We start from the raw sequence: 14,957 nt of genomic DNA on the forward strand, positions 1-14,957 counted from the left end.
AAGTATGCTACTCAGTAATAGCTTTGATTGAAGTATTGATTCATATCTTTCTACAGCACTTTGACGAGAAGTCTGATAGTTTTTGACTCAGATATTTACATGTTGTGACTTGTTAAATGTTTTAAAGTGTATGCAATAATTTGTTACCTGCTTTGGACAAAAGTGGTCTAGAAATCTATATATATAAAATCGGAGGTATGTATGTGTGTGTGTGTGTATGTGCCGCGATCACGCAAAAACGGCTTGACCGATTTGAACGAAACTTGGTATGCAGATCCCTCACTACCTGGGGTGATATGTTCTGGGGGTCTCGCGGCCCACCTGCACACGTGGGCGGAGCTACAACCAGAAAATCAGATTTCATCCATTCATGTCAATGGAAAAAATGTAAAAAGCTGCCATTCTCACAGTAATTAAAAAACAGCTTGACCGATTTGAACGAAACTTGGTATGCTGATCCCTCACTACCTGGGGTGATATGTTCTGGGGGTCTCGTGGCCCACCTGCACCCGTGGGCGGAGCTACAAACATAAAATCAGATTTCACCCATTCATGTCAATGGTAAAAATGTAAAAAGCTCCCATTCTCACAGTAATTCCAACTACCTGGGGTGATATGTTCTGGGGGTCTCGCGGCCCACCTGCACACGTGGGCGGAGCTACAAACAGAACATCAGATTTCACCCATTCATGTCAATGCTAAAATTATAAAATGCTGCCATTCTCACAGTACTTCAAATACGGCTTGACCGAATTGAACGAAACTTGGTATGCAGATCCCTCACTACCTGGGGTGATATGTTCTGGGGGTCTCGCGGCCCACCTGCACACGTGGGCGGAGCTACAAACAGAAACTGAGATTTCACCCATTCATGTCAATGGAAAGGATGTAAAAAGCTGCCATTCTCACAGTAATTCCAACTATAAAACACTTTCTATGACACTATAACCACTAGAGACATCGTTTCTATTCTACCACGGACACCATACATATAGAGTTTGTATGTTCTAACTGTGTTTGTAACTGTTTCCTTCATGCACCCCAGTTCATAATGTTATTACATTACATGAGTACTCACATATGCTGAACTAGGAACACAGGTTCCATTCTGAACCGGGAAAAAACTGCATGGAGTTTCTTTTCAACCTGAGTTTCCACATATTGAGTTGTTTAAATCAATACTGAAACTTTTGGATGCCACTTATTCCAACAGATCTTCCTTTTCAGTTTAAGAGATTGCAAATTCCAGTGAGACTTGCATTCTCTATCACAATCAACAAATCACAGGGACAGACTATTACATACTGTGGATTGGATTTAAGATCCCCCTGTTTTTCCCATGGACAACTCTATGTTGCTTGCTCAAGGGTGGGTTCACCCAAGAATTTATATGTTCTTGCTCCTGGAGGTGAAACTAAAAATGTTGTTTATAATCAAGTTTTGTGTTAGTTGTATTGTATTCATTTTGTCAAATATTTCACATTATAATTTGAATATTGTACTTTTTATAAAGCTGTTAAAAAATAATTTCATTCACCACTATAAAGTATCTTTATTTGAATCCATTTACAGTGTTATTGCTATAATTAAATACCCGTGCAACGCCGGGGCATCAGCTAGTAATAAACTATAATCTGTGAATATTTAAGGAATATATAGTGAAAACCAAAACGGAGAGAATAATGCCTGCCCAATGTAAAGTAAACGTGTCCCCTCCAAAATTTATCAGTGGCATCTGATGCTTGGTCCTCAGATTTGAGCCAATTTAATTTGTATCCAGAGAATTCACTATATTTCACAAAACTTTCCATTAAAATGGGTTGGGGAAATCCATTGCTTATTCCTAGGATAAGCAACATAAAATCTGTTTTATTCCTTGGGATCGTGCCAGGTACTTGTGATCTTAGTTGGCCACGGTTGGAAACAGGATACTGGGCTTGATGGACCATTGGTCTGTCCCAGTATGGCAACTCTTAAGTTTTTATATTCTAAAATTGGTAGATTGAACTGGATTAGTAATATGGACCAGTAGGTCATCGGCAAAGGCCGATAATTTAAAGACATGCTCTCCCAATCCCACTCCTTCAATCTCAGAATTTATGTGTATCTCACTCAGTAAGGGATCAAGAGATAGAACAAATAAAAGAGGGGGCAGGGACAAAGGACATCCCTATCAAGTGCATCGGTAAGGGGAAACCAATCAGGACTAAAGCCACAACCTTTAATTTCAAAAAAGGAAACTATGACAGTATGAGAACCATGGTTAGAAAACGGCTGAAGAAGGGAAAAACAGAAATCCAGACAGTAGATCAAGCCTGGTCTCTGCTGAAAAAAACCATCACAGAAGCACAGAATCTTTACATACCAAGGATATCTAAAGGAAGGCGAAATAAGAAAAAAGGTGAACCAGCTTGGTTAACCAAAGAGGTGAAGGATGCAGTGAGGGAAAAGAGGAACTCGTTTAAAAAATGGAAACAAGAAAAAACGACGGAGGCTTGGAACTGTCACAAAACCGACCAGAAAAATTGTCATAAAGTGGTAAGGAAAGCAAAAAAGGTCTATGAAGAAAAGATAGCTCAGGAAGCAAAAAACTTCAAACCCTTCTTTAGATATGTGAAGGGAAAGAAACCAGCAAGAGAGGCAGTGGGCCCTCTCAACAGCCAAGGAAGAAAAGGGACAATTAAAGAAGACAAACAGGTAGCCGATAAACTAAATTCATTCTTTGCTTCTGTCTTCACGAATGAGGACACAACAACAATGCCAGACACAGGGATTATATTCACCGGCGACATTGAGGAAAGCCTAACAACAGTAAATGTGGAGTTGGACATGGTATACGTCCAGATTGACAAATTAAAAAGTGATAAATCCCCTGGACCGGATGGAATTCACCCGAGAGTATTAAAGGAACTTAAAGTGGAAATTGGGGAACTATTACAATCCTTGGCTAACATGTCAATAAAAACCGGGCAAATACCGGATGACTGGAAGATAGCAAATGTCATCCCAATTTTCAAAAAAGGAACAAGAGGGGAACCAGGAAACTACAGACCTGTGAGTCTCACCTCTGTTCCTGGAAAGATAATTGAAGCGCTAATTAAAGATACCATTGTACAACACTTGGATGATCACAACTTGCAGATGATACAAAATTATGTCGGGCAGTTGGAGCTCTAGGAGACTGCGAGAATCTGCAGAAGGATCTCAACCAGCTGGAAACGTGGGCGAAAAAGTGGCAGATGAATTTTAACTTAGACAAATGCAAAGTGATGCATCTGGGAAAGAGAAACAAAGAACATGAATATAGGATGTTGGGGGTGACATTAACCAAATGCGAACAAGAAAAGGATCTGGGGGTAGTGATTGATAGAACCCTTAAACCTTTGGCTCAATGTGCAGTGGCGGCGAAAAAAGCAAACAGGATGTTGGGCATGATTAAGAAGGGGATCACGAGTAGATCGGAAGAAGTTATAATGCCTCTTTATAGAGCTATGATTAGACCACACTTAGAATACTGTGTTCAACATTGGTCTCCATACCTTAAGAAGGATATAACTCTGCTGGAGAGGGGATCATATCACCCCACAGTCTTCTCTTCTCGAGGGTGAACAGTCCCAGTTTCTCGAGGCGTTCTCTGTAGCTCAAATTCTCCATACCTAGTCAAAGGTATGGAGAATTTGAGCTACAGAGAACGCCTCGAGAAACTGGGACTGTTCACCCTCGAGAAGAGAAGACTGCGGGGTCATATGATAGAGACTTTTAAAATATTAAAAGGATTTGACAAAATAGATCAGGAATCAGCATTACTAACATTTTCAGATGTGACACGGACAAGAGGTCATAGCCTGAAACTGAGCGGCAGCAGGTTCAGGACTAACGTCGGAAAGTTCTGTTTCATACAACGAGTGGTGGGCACTTGGAATGCTCTCCCGGAAGAGGTTGTGATGGAGACTCCTGTTCTGGGTTTCAAATGCAAGTTGGATGCATACCTTCTTGCTAATCATATTGAGGGATACGGGAAAACCGGGTCTCCTTAAAGGAGTACCTAAATGGGCCTCCGCGTGTGCGGATCGCCGGACTAGATGGACCTAGGTCTGATCCGGGGAAGGCATTTCTTATGTTCTTAAACAGAAAAATCAGCAAACACACATCCATTAACAACTGAGTCTTGGGGCAAACATAAGGTGCTCGAACGGTGTCCAAAATGTATCTTCAATGTCATACTTCTGTAAAACTGAATACATATAGTAAATCCCCAGTCAACTCAGTCAAAGGCCTTTTAATTTTTTAAAATTTTTTATTGGAATCTTAACATATGAAATGTATCATTACATAAATATATCAAAAGGAAATTTTACAGTACAAATAATACATATCTATTAATCACAGATGCATAAAGGACCAGCAAGCATCCGTGTAATCTACTCTAATATAAATTTGAAGCCATATAAAAACAATTCCTATGGAGACCAGGATATTAAGGTACAACACCACAAATTAATCTAAGCTAACAATAGGAAAAACATTAGAGTTAAATATTGTACCCAATATATAACCCAGTTGAAATGTATCTAAAATTCAGGCCTGAGAAGAGACAATTTTTATTGGTGATCATATTTTATTAGTTTTAAAGCTCTTATTAGTGAGGGAATTAGCTTTACATTCATAATTATGAATAATCAGGACCGAAGCCCACCAAAAAGAGGTATTTAATAGTTGGGCAAATTACCAGTGTGACAGAATCATTTGTAAAGTCATAGCTATTAGAGCGTCAAAACTAAATCAGTAGAAAAGGTCTTTGAATTCTCTCAATCGTTTCCAATGAAGCCAATATAGTTCTCACATTCTTCACCGCAAAGCAGTTTCAAACAAAACCCACCTGAGATGAGTGTGTCACCTCAGAAAGAACTCTTGCCATGCGGTTTGCATGTATTTTCACAAACAATTTGGCTTCAAAGTTAAGTAAGGAAATGGATTAATAAGATCCAGGCTCCAGAGGATCCTTTCCTGGTTTCAAAAGAACTATAATTTGTGATAAATTTAATAAGGAAGGCAGTCTTAATATAATTAATATAACTGAGATTTGTGAGATCTCTGATATAACAACTCATTCAGGGAAACCAGTGATTCCAATAACTGGGCCTTATTTGTGGCTGTGGAAGTCCTACCATAAAGATGCCTTGCAGCTACTACTTGTTGCTCAGGATTTTTTCTTATGTCTAGAATACTCCCCTTAATAACAGCCTTTGCTGCTTCCCCAAACAAACAATGGTTTGTCCTATGCTCAGCATTATTGGCTGAATAATCCTTCCACTGAGAGAGCAAGTATTTTCTATATTTTCTCTCTATACAAGTCTAAGGGAAATTTCCAGGTTTTAGGATTACCACCATCCAGGTCCCAGACCACCCATAGCACAGCATGGTCAGAGACTTCATAAGGTCTTATACACAAGTCATGAGATCTCACGAAACTAAATATAATGTGAGTCTGGGTGGAATGTGCCCTGGAATGGTGTGTGTAATCCCATTCTTAGGGAAGTAACATTCTCTAGATATCTAAAAGATTGATTTAGTGCCAAGCGTGACAAACCCTTGGGGGTAGGCAATTCCGGTCCTCGAGAGGTCAAGTTTTTAGGATATCCACAATAAATATGCACGAGATAGATTTGCATCTCAAGGAGGCAGTGCATGCAAATCCATCTCATACATATTCATGGTGGAGATCCTGAAAACCTGACCTGGCTCCTGCTCTCGAGGACCAGAATTGCCTACCCCTGCCTTAGACACATATGATATACCCCCTTGAGTGCCATGAGAGGAATCTATAGTTGGGTCCCAAAACATATTGAAATCGCCTCCAACCTCCGTTCTCAAAGGGTAAAATGTGAGACAATAAAGAGTGGTAAGAACATAAGAAAAGCCTTACTGGATCAGACCAATGGTCCATCTAGACCAGTATCCTGTCTTCACAATGGCCACTGCAGGTCACAAGTACCGGGCAAAAACTCAAACAGTAGCAACATTCCATGCTACTGACCAGCACAAGCATTGGTTTCCCCCATGTCTGACTCAATAGCAGATTATTAACTTTTCCTCCAGGAACTTGTCAAAAACTTTTTTTTTAAACCAGCTACTGTACCATATCCTATGGCAATGCATTCCAGAGTTTAACTATTCTCTGAAGAGCCCTGACCTCTTTAGTCTTTCCTCATATGAAAGGAGTTCCATCCTCTTTATCATCTTGGTCACTCTTCTTTGAACCTTTTCTAATTCCATTATAATTTTTTGAGATAAAGCAACCAGAATTGAATGAATATTCAAGGTGAGGTTGCACAATGGAGCAATACAGAGGCATTATAACATTCTTAGTCTTGTTTGCAATCATTTTACTAATAATTCTGATCATTTTGTTTGCTTTTTTGGCCACCACTGCACATTGGGCAGAAGGTTTCATCGTATTGTCTACAATACACCCAGATCTTTTTCTTGGGTGCAGACCTCCAAGGTGGACCCTAGCATCTGGTAACTATGATTTGGGCTATTCTTCCCAATGTGCATCACTTTGCATCATCTCCCATTTGGAGATCCAGTTTTACAATTTCCTAAGGTTTGCCTGCAATTTTTCACAGTCTGCATGCAATTTAACAACTTTGGAACAGTTTAAAGTTATTTGCAAATTTAATCACCTGACTCATAATTCCAATTTCTAGATCCCTGTGGTACTTCACTATTTACCCTTCTCCACTGAGAAAAATGGCCATTTAACCCTACCTTCTGTTTTCTGTCCGATAACCGATTCCTAATCCACAATTGAACATGGCCTCCTATACCATGACTTTAATTTTTGTAGGAGTCTCTCATGAGGAACTTTGTCAAAAGCATTCTGAAAATCTAGACACGCTATATAAACTGGCCCACTTTTATCCACGTTTATTCACACCTTCAAAGAAGTCATGCAAATTGATGAGGCAAGATCTCCCTTGGCTGAACCCATGCTGACTCTGTCCCCTTAAATCATGTTTGTCTACTTGTTCCACAATTTTATTTTTTTATAATTGGTTCCACTGTTTTCTCCGTCACTGAAGTCAGGCTTACTGGTCTGTAATTTCCTGGATCTTCCCTGAAACCCGTTTTAAAAAACAGCAATCATTGGCCACCCTTCAGTAGTCAGGTAAAAACCTTTATTGTACACATTCAGGGGCAAACTCTATAAACGGCATCCCGATTTTAGGCAGTGGTAGGCATTCTACTGCTGTCTAACCAGCTAATCGGGATGCATGTTTTCTTAAAAAAAATACTCTGAGACAGGCCACCTACACTGTAGGCATCTGTCATAGGTGCAGGGAGACGCGTTGGGACACTTAAGCTCACCCACGGCTGGACGTGGGTGTGGTTTTCCTTAAGCAGCCCAAGGCTCAGGCCCCCCCATTACTCTACCCCAAACCCCCCCCTACCTTTCAGTTGAATGTCCAGCCATAGAGATGTTCACACCCTCTGTCCGGCCGACCTGCAACTCCAAAATGGTGAGCTGCATTCTGGGATGCACCGGAGAGGGATCTAAGGCTCTGATTGGCTCAGATGCCTAAGGCCCCTCCCATAGGAAGGGCCTTAGGCACATGGGCCAACTGGAGTCTTAGGCCTCCTTCCCTGTGCATTCTGGGATGCAGTGAGAGTGGCCTATGGGAGAGGACTTTTCCTCCAGGAACTTGTCCAACCTTTTTTTTAAAAAAACAGCTACATAAACCACTCTTACCACATCCTCTGGCAACGTGTTCCAGAGCTTAACTATTCTCTGAGTGAAAAAATAAACATGAGCTTATCACTGCTTCAGGAAGAGCCTTCAAGAAGCCTTTGGCAGTAGTGACATTCTCAAATACATGCATTCTCCAATGCCCTTGTAGACTAAATGCAAACATGCAGGTAGAGCAGAGCAAAATAAATCTTATAGGTATACAATTGGGAGCACACAGGATCAAAAGCCTTGCGCTGCACTCTAACTAATTTTGATATTCCAAGGTTTTACGAAGACAGAAGGCTTACAAAATGGTCTGTTTGTGCGCAAAGTTCAACAACCACACAATCGCTACACATGGCCGGTTATGCTCTCCTCCCTGCACTCTAAGCCTGAGTGTTCTAATTTCACCAACTCAAGGTAGGTATATCCACCTATAACAACTAGGTAAACAGGGCCTCAGGACCCCTCCCCCCAAAAAATTCTAGGTCTTTTACCGATTCAGAGAGTCCAATGAACCACACATTGTTACATTGGGACTGGTTCTCCAGGTCCTCTACTGTACCTTCTGTTCCAACACCGCTACACACTTCTGAAGTTGCTGTTGCTCCTGTGCCACAGAATCAAGTGAATTCTCCAATGCGTCCATGCGAAGCAGGTGAGCGTCCATCTCTAGTTCCATACTATCTAATTGCTCATGTGCAGAATCAATTAAGTCCTGAAGCTGCTGCAGCTTTTTAAGCGAATGCCTCTTCCACTGCCAATTGGACTTCCACAACAATTTCATCAGGCTGAGCTGATGGAAGGGCTCGGAGGGGACATTTGATCTGCCATCTTGGGCTCTGCTCCTAGTACTTTCTCCCTGTCCTTCCGTACTGATTTAGCCGCCATGTGGACAAATTTCTAGGAACCAAAATGACCTTTAGCTCTCAGGTAAGCACAAGATTAGTGCTTCAGTTGCAAAAAAAGACTCAAAATTGGGTTAAAGTGAAACATAGAAACATGATGGCAGATAAAGGCCAAATGGTCTATCCACTCTGGTCACCCACAGCATCCACAATTACCACCTCTCCCTAAGAGATCCAACAGGCCTGTCCCTTGCTTTCTGAATTTCAGACAGTCTCTGTCTCCAATACTTCCTCCAGGAGACTGTTCCACACATCCACCACCCTTTCTGTAAAATAGTATTTCCTTAGATTTATCCTCTTAACTTCATCCTATGCCCTTTCACTCATGTTTTCTTTCAATTGAAAGAGACTTGCTTCAAGCACAACATCATTATGTCGATGTCTGCACATGGGTAGAGGCCCTCCAGACGGGCCCTGAGATGCCTGTGGTGAGTGCCAGCAGGGAAGAGGGCCAGAGAAAAGGAGAGACACTGGTGCTGGCTGATTGCCTACAGCAGTGTTTCTCAACTACTTCAAGTTAAGTGCCCCCTAAGTCTAACAAATATCAACTGAGTACCCCCAATCTTAGACTGTCTAAGCTCTGCCTTAGACCAACCCAAGTTCTGCACCAGACCCCTTCCCCTTTACTAATTGTAATACATTTTTTTCCATTTACACACAATATACACAGCAGATATAAATTCTCAAAACTGACATATTTCAATCACTATATTGAAAATAAAATCATTTTCCCTACTTTTGTTGTCTGGTGATTTTATTTTTCTGTGCTCTTAACTGTGTTTCCAGGGCCTTCTTATTCATTGGCTGTTTTTCTCTCCTTCACCTGCATCCATCTTTGGCATTAACTTAACATTCAGTTTTTCCATTTTTCTGCTTTTTTCTCAAAATCTACTTTTCCATGTCTTCCCTTCCCTTCTTATCTCTCTCTCCTTCCCTCCGCATTTCCATAGTCTAACATCTCTCTCCTTCTCTCCTTTCCCCCCAGTAGTCCTACATCTCTTGCCTTCCCTCCCTCCTCCCAGTGGTTCGACATCTCTCTCCTTCCTTTCCCCCTTTCCCAGTATGGCATCTTTCTCTACTACTACTACTATTATTATTGTTTCTATAGCATACCAGACTCCCCTCCTTCCCTTCCATTCCCTGCTGGTATCTCTACCTTCCTTGAGTCATCTCTCCTCCCCCCCCCCCAGTGTAACATTTCTCTCTCCCTTCCTCCTTTCTGCCTCCTGCAGTCCATCTCCCCTCCCTTCCTCCTTTCTGTCCCCCCTCCCAGTCTAACATTTTTCCCTCCTTTTCGACAGTCCAACATTTCTTTCTCTCTTCCTCCAGCATGCTTCTTCTCCTCCGGTCCTCCTTCCCTCTCCCAACCAACATCTCACTCTTTCCCTCCATGAGTACAACTTTTCACTGTCTGCCCTCTCCTCCTTCCTCCAAGTGTGACATTTCTCTTTCGGTCCTTTCTGTCCTCCCCATCCATCTCTCCCTCTCCATGAGTCCAACACTTTCTGCCTCCTACACACTTTCTCTCTCTCCTTGCCTCCTCCCTTGAGTGCCATCCCTCCTTCCCACCCCACAACCCAACATGCTGTATCCCCATGCACCATTTCTTTCTCTCCTCTACCTCATGTCCATTTCTCCTTCTCTCATCACTCTCCTCCTGCAACAATTTTCCTTCCTTCCTTTCCTCCCCCAACCCCTCACAACTAATATACTCTCTCCGCATGTACAATCTTACCCTCCCCTCCAGTATATAGCACCTTTCCTTTCCCTCCTCTTCTGCCAGTTCCAGCAACACCTCTTCTACCTTCCCTTTCCCTCCTCCCACTGTCCAGCAGCACCTCTCCCCATGTCCAGCAGTACCCCTTCTCCCATCTCCTGTCTACCTTCCCTCTTCCTTCCCTTCCCCCTGTCCAGCAGTATCTCTCCTCCCTTCCCTTTCCCTCCTCCCGCTTCTCCATGTCCAGCAGTATCTCTCCTCCCTTCACTTTCCCTCCTCCCCTGTTCAGCAGTACCTCTCCTCTCCCTAAATGCAGCTCACTATGTGCTTTTAACTTCCCCACACAGCTACCGCTAGCATTAGTTTAGCCGTGGTTTCATCAGGCAGCCTGGGGCCTTTGCTAAGCCGGCCCACCTCTGATGAAAGAGGAAGTTGTGTTATCGAAGCGGGCCGGCCGAGGCTGCCTGATGAAACCGCGGCTAAACTAATACTAGCAGCAGCTCTGTGGAGAAGTTAAAAGCACACAGTGAGCTGATGCTGCCAGTTCTGGGGTGGGGAGAGAAGACAAGAAAGGCGGGAGTCCTAGGAGATAGGCGACAGCAGCAGGAAGTTGTGAGACATACTGCACTGGCACTGCGTGTTGAGAACCTCTGGCCTCCAGGACATGCCTCTCGCCGCAAGAGGCACGTCCTATAGGCAGTCAATCGGCACCTCTCCTCCTCTCCAGTGTGACGCAGCACACTTGAAATCTCAGGAGGCACACTAGTTTGCGATACACTTGGAAAAATGCCCATTGTAATCCAGTAGGTTGTAGGCAGTACAGTGCATTGCCATGTAGATGGACCTAAGCTTATTTCCCAGATCAGCTTCTGTATCAGCTGGGGCTAAGGATGTGTATACAGCTGAGACACTGTCCGGTATTCAGAGCTATTTGGCTGGCCAGGAACAGCTCCTGGTTAGTTAAATAGCACTTATCCACCTAAACACTAATATTCAGCATGAGATGGCCACCATTAGCGGTTAGTGAATAGCTGGCTATCCATGAAATTCAGACCACTGGCCGGCTAAGTTGAGCGGCCAAATTGGACTGCTTAAAAAGGTGTTCTATCTTTGACTGCTATGAAAATCATCTAGATTTGGGTATTGACATGGATGGCTAAGTTTTTAGTGTCTAAAAATACGAGTAGACCTGATATTCAATGCAGCTCACCAGAAGCAGCCCAGTATTGAATATCCAAACTCAGCACCAACTGCGGGAGTCAGCCTAGCTAACTCCTGCGGTCTGAACCATGCCCCCAGTAGCCTCAGGGGGGCAGGAGAGGGTTATTGCCATTGTGAAACAACATCACCTAGTGGTTAGATTTAGGGTCCACATTTGCAGTTTTGGAAGGATCTGTGATGTGATGACTTGCTGAGGATTCTCACTTCAATGACTGGACCAAAAGAGTTGGGAGGGGATAGAAAAAAGAAGAAAAATCATCAAGTAGTTGCCAATGGAAGCCCTCACACTAGATCCCAGATCACCTTCCAACCGCACTGCAAGTCTGACTTAGTAGGAGAAAACTGGCAGACCAAACCAGACCCAAAGAAACCCACAAGTTCACATTAGCTATGTGGAACTCTAGTTCTTCATTTGGGAAAAAAAAACAAATCTAATTACTGCTCATCTATAATTTATGAAGTTGAATTATTATGACTACTAACAGAAATATTGAATGTATTAATATCGTATGTTGCCTGTTAAGCACAAATTGTTGTTTATTTGAAAAATCTAAATAAAGAATTAAAAAAAAAAAAAAAAGAAAACTAACGGCAAGTAATTTTACTTTCCCTCCATCCAGCACAGAACGGATGGGTTTATGTTTCTCTGCCAGCAGGTGGAGACTGAGACACGTTGACTTTTGGCATTAGTACAAGTAGGTTGTGCAGTCCCATCTACAATCAGTCTGTTCTTAGTCTCCAGCAGCTGTACGCCTGGCCACCCTTTAGGTACATACTACATCTTTGAGAGCCTGTGGAGTCTGCTTTCTTATCCTTTACAGCTGTTTGCTGTGGGAACATACAGTCATGTGAAAAAATTAGGACACCCCATTAAATATTCAGTTCTTTCTTAAGAAATGTTCACATATCATGTCAACCCCTTTTTTAATTTATCTCTGGAAAAGAAAGTGATTTAATTGCAGGTAAACAACATAAATTTTCCTTGATTTACTCATGAAACAAAAAATATCCACAAAGACATAAGAATAGTCTTACTGGGTCAGACCAATGCTCCATCAAGCCCAGTAGCCCGTTCTCACAGTGACCAATCCAGATCCCTAGGAGTAGCAACATTGCATTCTACCGATCCAGAGCACACTATGGACTTTTCCTCCAGGAACTTGTCCCAAACCTTTTTTTAAAACCAACTACATTATCCACTCTTACTACATCCTCTGGCACCGCATTCCAGAGCTTAACTATTCTCTGAGTGAAAAAAAATTCCTCCTATTGGTTTTAAAAGTATTTCCCTGTAACTTCATCAAGTGTCCCCCAGTCTTTGTAGTTTTTGACGGTGTGAAAAATCGATCCACTTGTACCCGTTCTACTCTGCTCAGGATTTTGTAGACTTCAGTCATATCTCCCCTCAGCCATATCTTTTCCAAGCTTCTTTTTTGGGAGAAAGAATATATATATATCCGGATGTTTCAAAATGGACTCAGACCAGAAGGAAAGAATTTCTTACATACCGGGAAAAAGTTCTATCATTAGGAGCTTCTTTTCAGTTAAGATTTCCCTGTAAATGTTTTGTTGTATTTCAAAACAATAGATATATTTTCTATGATTCTCAGCAGTTACGTTTCTTTTTAGAAGGAAAAGGAGTTTCATTTGCACCATAGTGATTTTCGGTATAACTCAAGTCTGTTATTATTAAGCCATCGGCCTTCACTTAATTTCCTTTAAAATTTTTAATATGTGGTCTTTCCTGGAAGAATTTCTCTTTCTTTGTCTCCTCCCTCTCTTATTGAGGACTATGTTTAAAAAAAAGTAAGGGTTACTTCTCTTTTTGTTAGTATATTGGTCCAATAGGAAATGGATTATTTTTGTATTATTTTTTTGAATTATTATGACTACTAACAGAAATATTGGATGTATTAATATCGTATAATTTATGAAGTTAAATAAAAGAGGTTAACATAATACATTGTCAATTCCACATTTAGTCATACAAAACTGAACTGAAACATGAAATGCTTGGAGTCTAGCCCAAGTCCAATGAATCAGTTGTTTTCCAGTTAACAGATGTACAAGTCACAGTATTCTAACTCACCATTAAAGACCAGACACCATGCCTGAGCTACAGCAAAAACAGAGCAATGTGATACATGTGTTTTTGAAGAGATGTGAAGCTTTGTGGAAAAAGTCTAGTAACTGGCCCATAAACCAACAAAATACTTTTCAGGAGAAATTGTAAAATTTTATTTTAAGTACTGATGGGGCGTTTAAGCAGCTGAAATTTGAAAAAAAACCCCACATACAAATATGTCTTGCACGTCTGTATTTTTTTTTCTACAGTAACCTGTCTACTATAACAGCTGTTTATTTAAAATGACTAGACAATTTTAATTTATGATCAAGATAGTTGCTTATATTTTCCTTTTATATATAAGCCATTCACCAAAACCTGAGACAAACTACAACATAAAGTCAAATCTTACCTTTATGATACTGTACTTTAGTGCCCAGGCTACCCAGAGTGCAGGATAGTAAATGTTTACTTAGCTCTGCCCTGAAATAACTGTGAGTATTCCAAAGGTTTAATTTAGCAGCTGGTTCTCCGTGTGGTAATTGATACGAATATTAGTGTTCTCGGTCAAGAGGCATGGGTGTTCTGCCTTATGTGTCATCCATTTCAGCTACAACGCACCGAAAATAATAAAGGCTAGTGCACAGAGATTTTATTGAAATGAGATTTCAAAGAGTCATGATTGAGCAATATAGCTAGGCTCTGCTACTTTCAGTAATTTGCCAGGTCCCTGACAAAACATGCGTCTTCTTGGAAGTTCAGAGGAATAAGATCTGGATTACGTTATTGAAAAGGCAGCTGTGAAAAGTTTGCCCTCGGTGAATACATGGAACAGACCTTGCAGACAGTACAAAACACTTCACGGTATTCAGTTACAACACTATAGACCTTGTGTAGAACGGATGCTTCTCATTCTCTGCCTATGGAAAACATCTCTATTGAATAAGTCCCTGTGAATACATAATACTTATTTATAGTGGCCAACTGCTTGCTGTAGGTCATAGGGGTAGGGAAGGCAGAGTCCACCCTTGCTTCATGACAATAATGGTAATTCCTCCCACGTTCTGGTATCATTTCTTATACCTTTCTAGCAGAATGTCTGTCACTTTACTAGCATTTTGAGCAGACTGGAACTTTCCACTCAGGATTATTGTGTCTTTGCAAGAAGATGTTTCTCCAGCTGTTTTAGTTTAGCATGAGATTAACAAAAGTGGCCTTGTGTGATTGCATACACACAGGCGCTGTATCTCAGCAGTGTCCTTTTGCAGTAAACACTTTACAGTCTTCATGCACAGAAAGTTGCTACTACTATTT

The 14,957-nt window shown here is 41.5% G+C and overlaps 1 protein-coding gene across 1 annotated transcript in view; it reads right to left on the reverse strand.

Annotated features, from left to right (window-relative positions):
* SLC7A13 (solute carrier family 7 member 13) overlaps nt 1-14,432 on the reverse strand; it is an 81,752-nt gene extending 67,320 nt beyond the window's left edge. Inside the window, exon 1 of the mRNA XM_033933463.1 lies at nt 14,056-14,432. The gene's annotated coding sequence lies outside the window, so the exon portion shown is untranslated. The remainder of the gene's footprint in view (nt 1-14,055) is intronic.
* Nucleotides 14,433-14,957: the final 525 nt, after the last annotated feature.

The sequence above is a fragment of the Geotrypetes seraphini genome, chromosome 2, assembly GCF_902459505.1.
Source record: "Geotrypetes seraphini chromosome 2, aGeoSer1.1, whole genome shotgun sequence".
Taxonomy (NCBI): domain Eukaryota; kingdom Metazoa; phylum Chordata; class Amphibia; order Gymnophiona; family Dermophiidae; genus Geotrypetes; species Geotrypetes seraphini.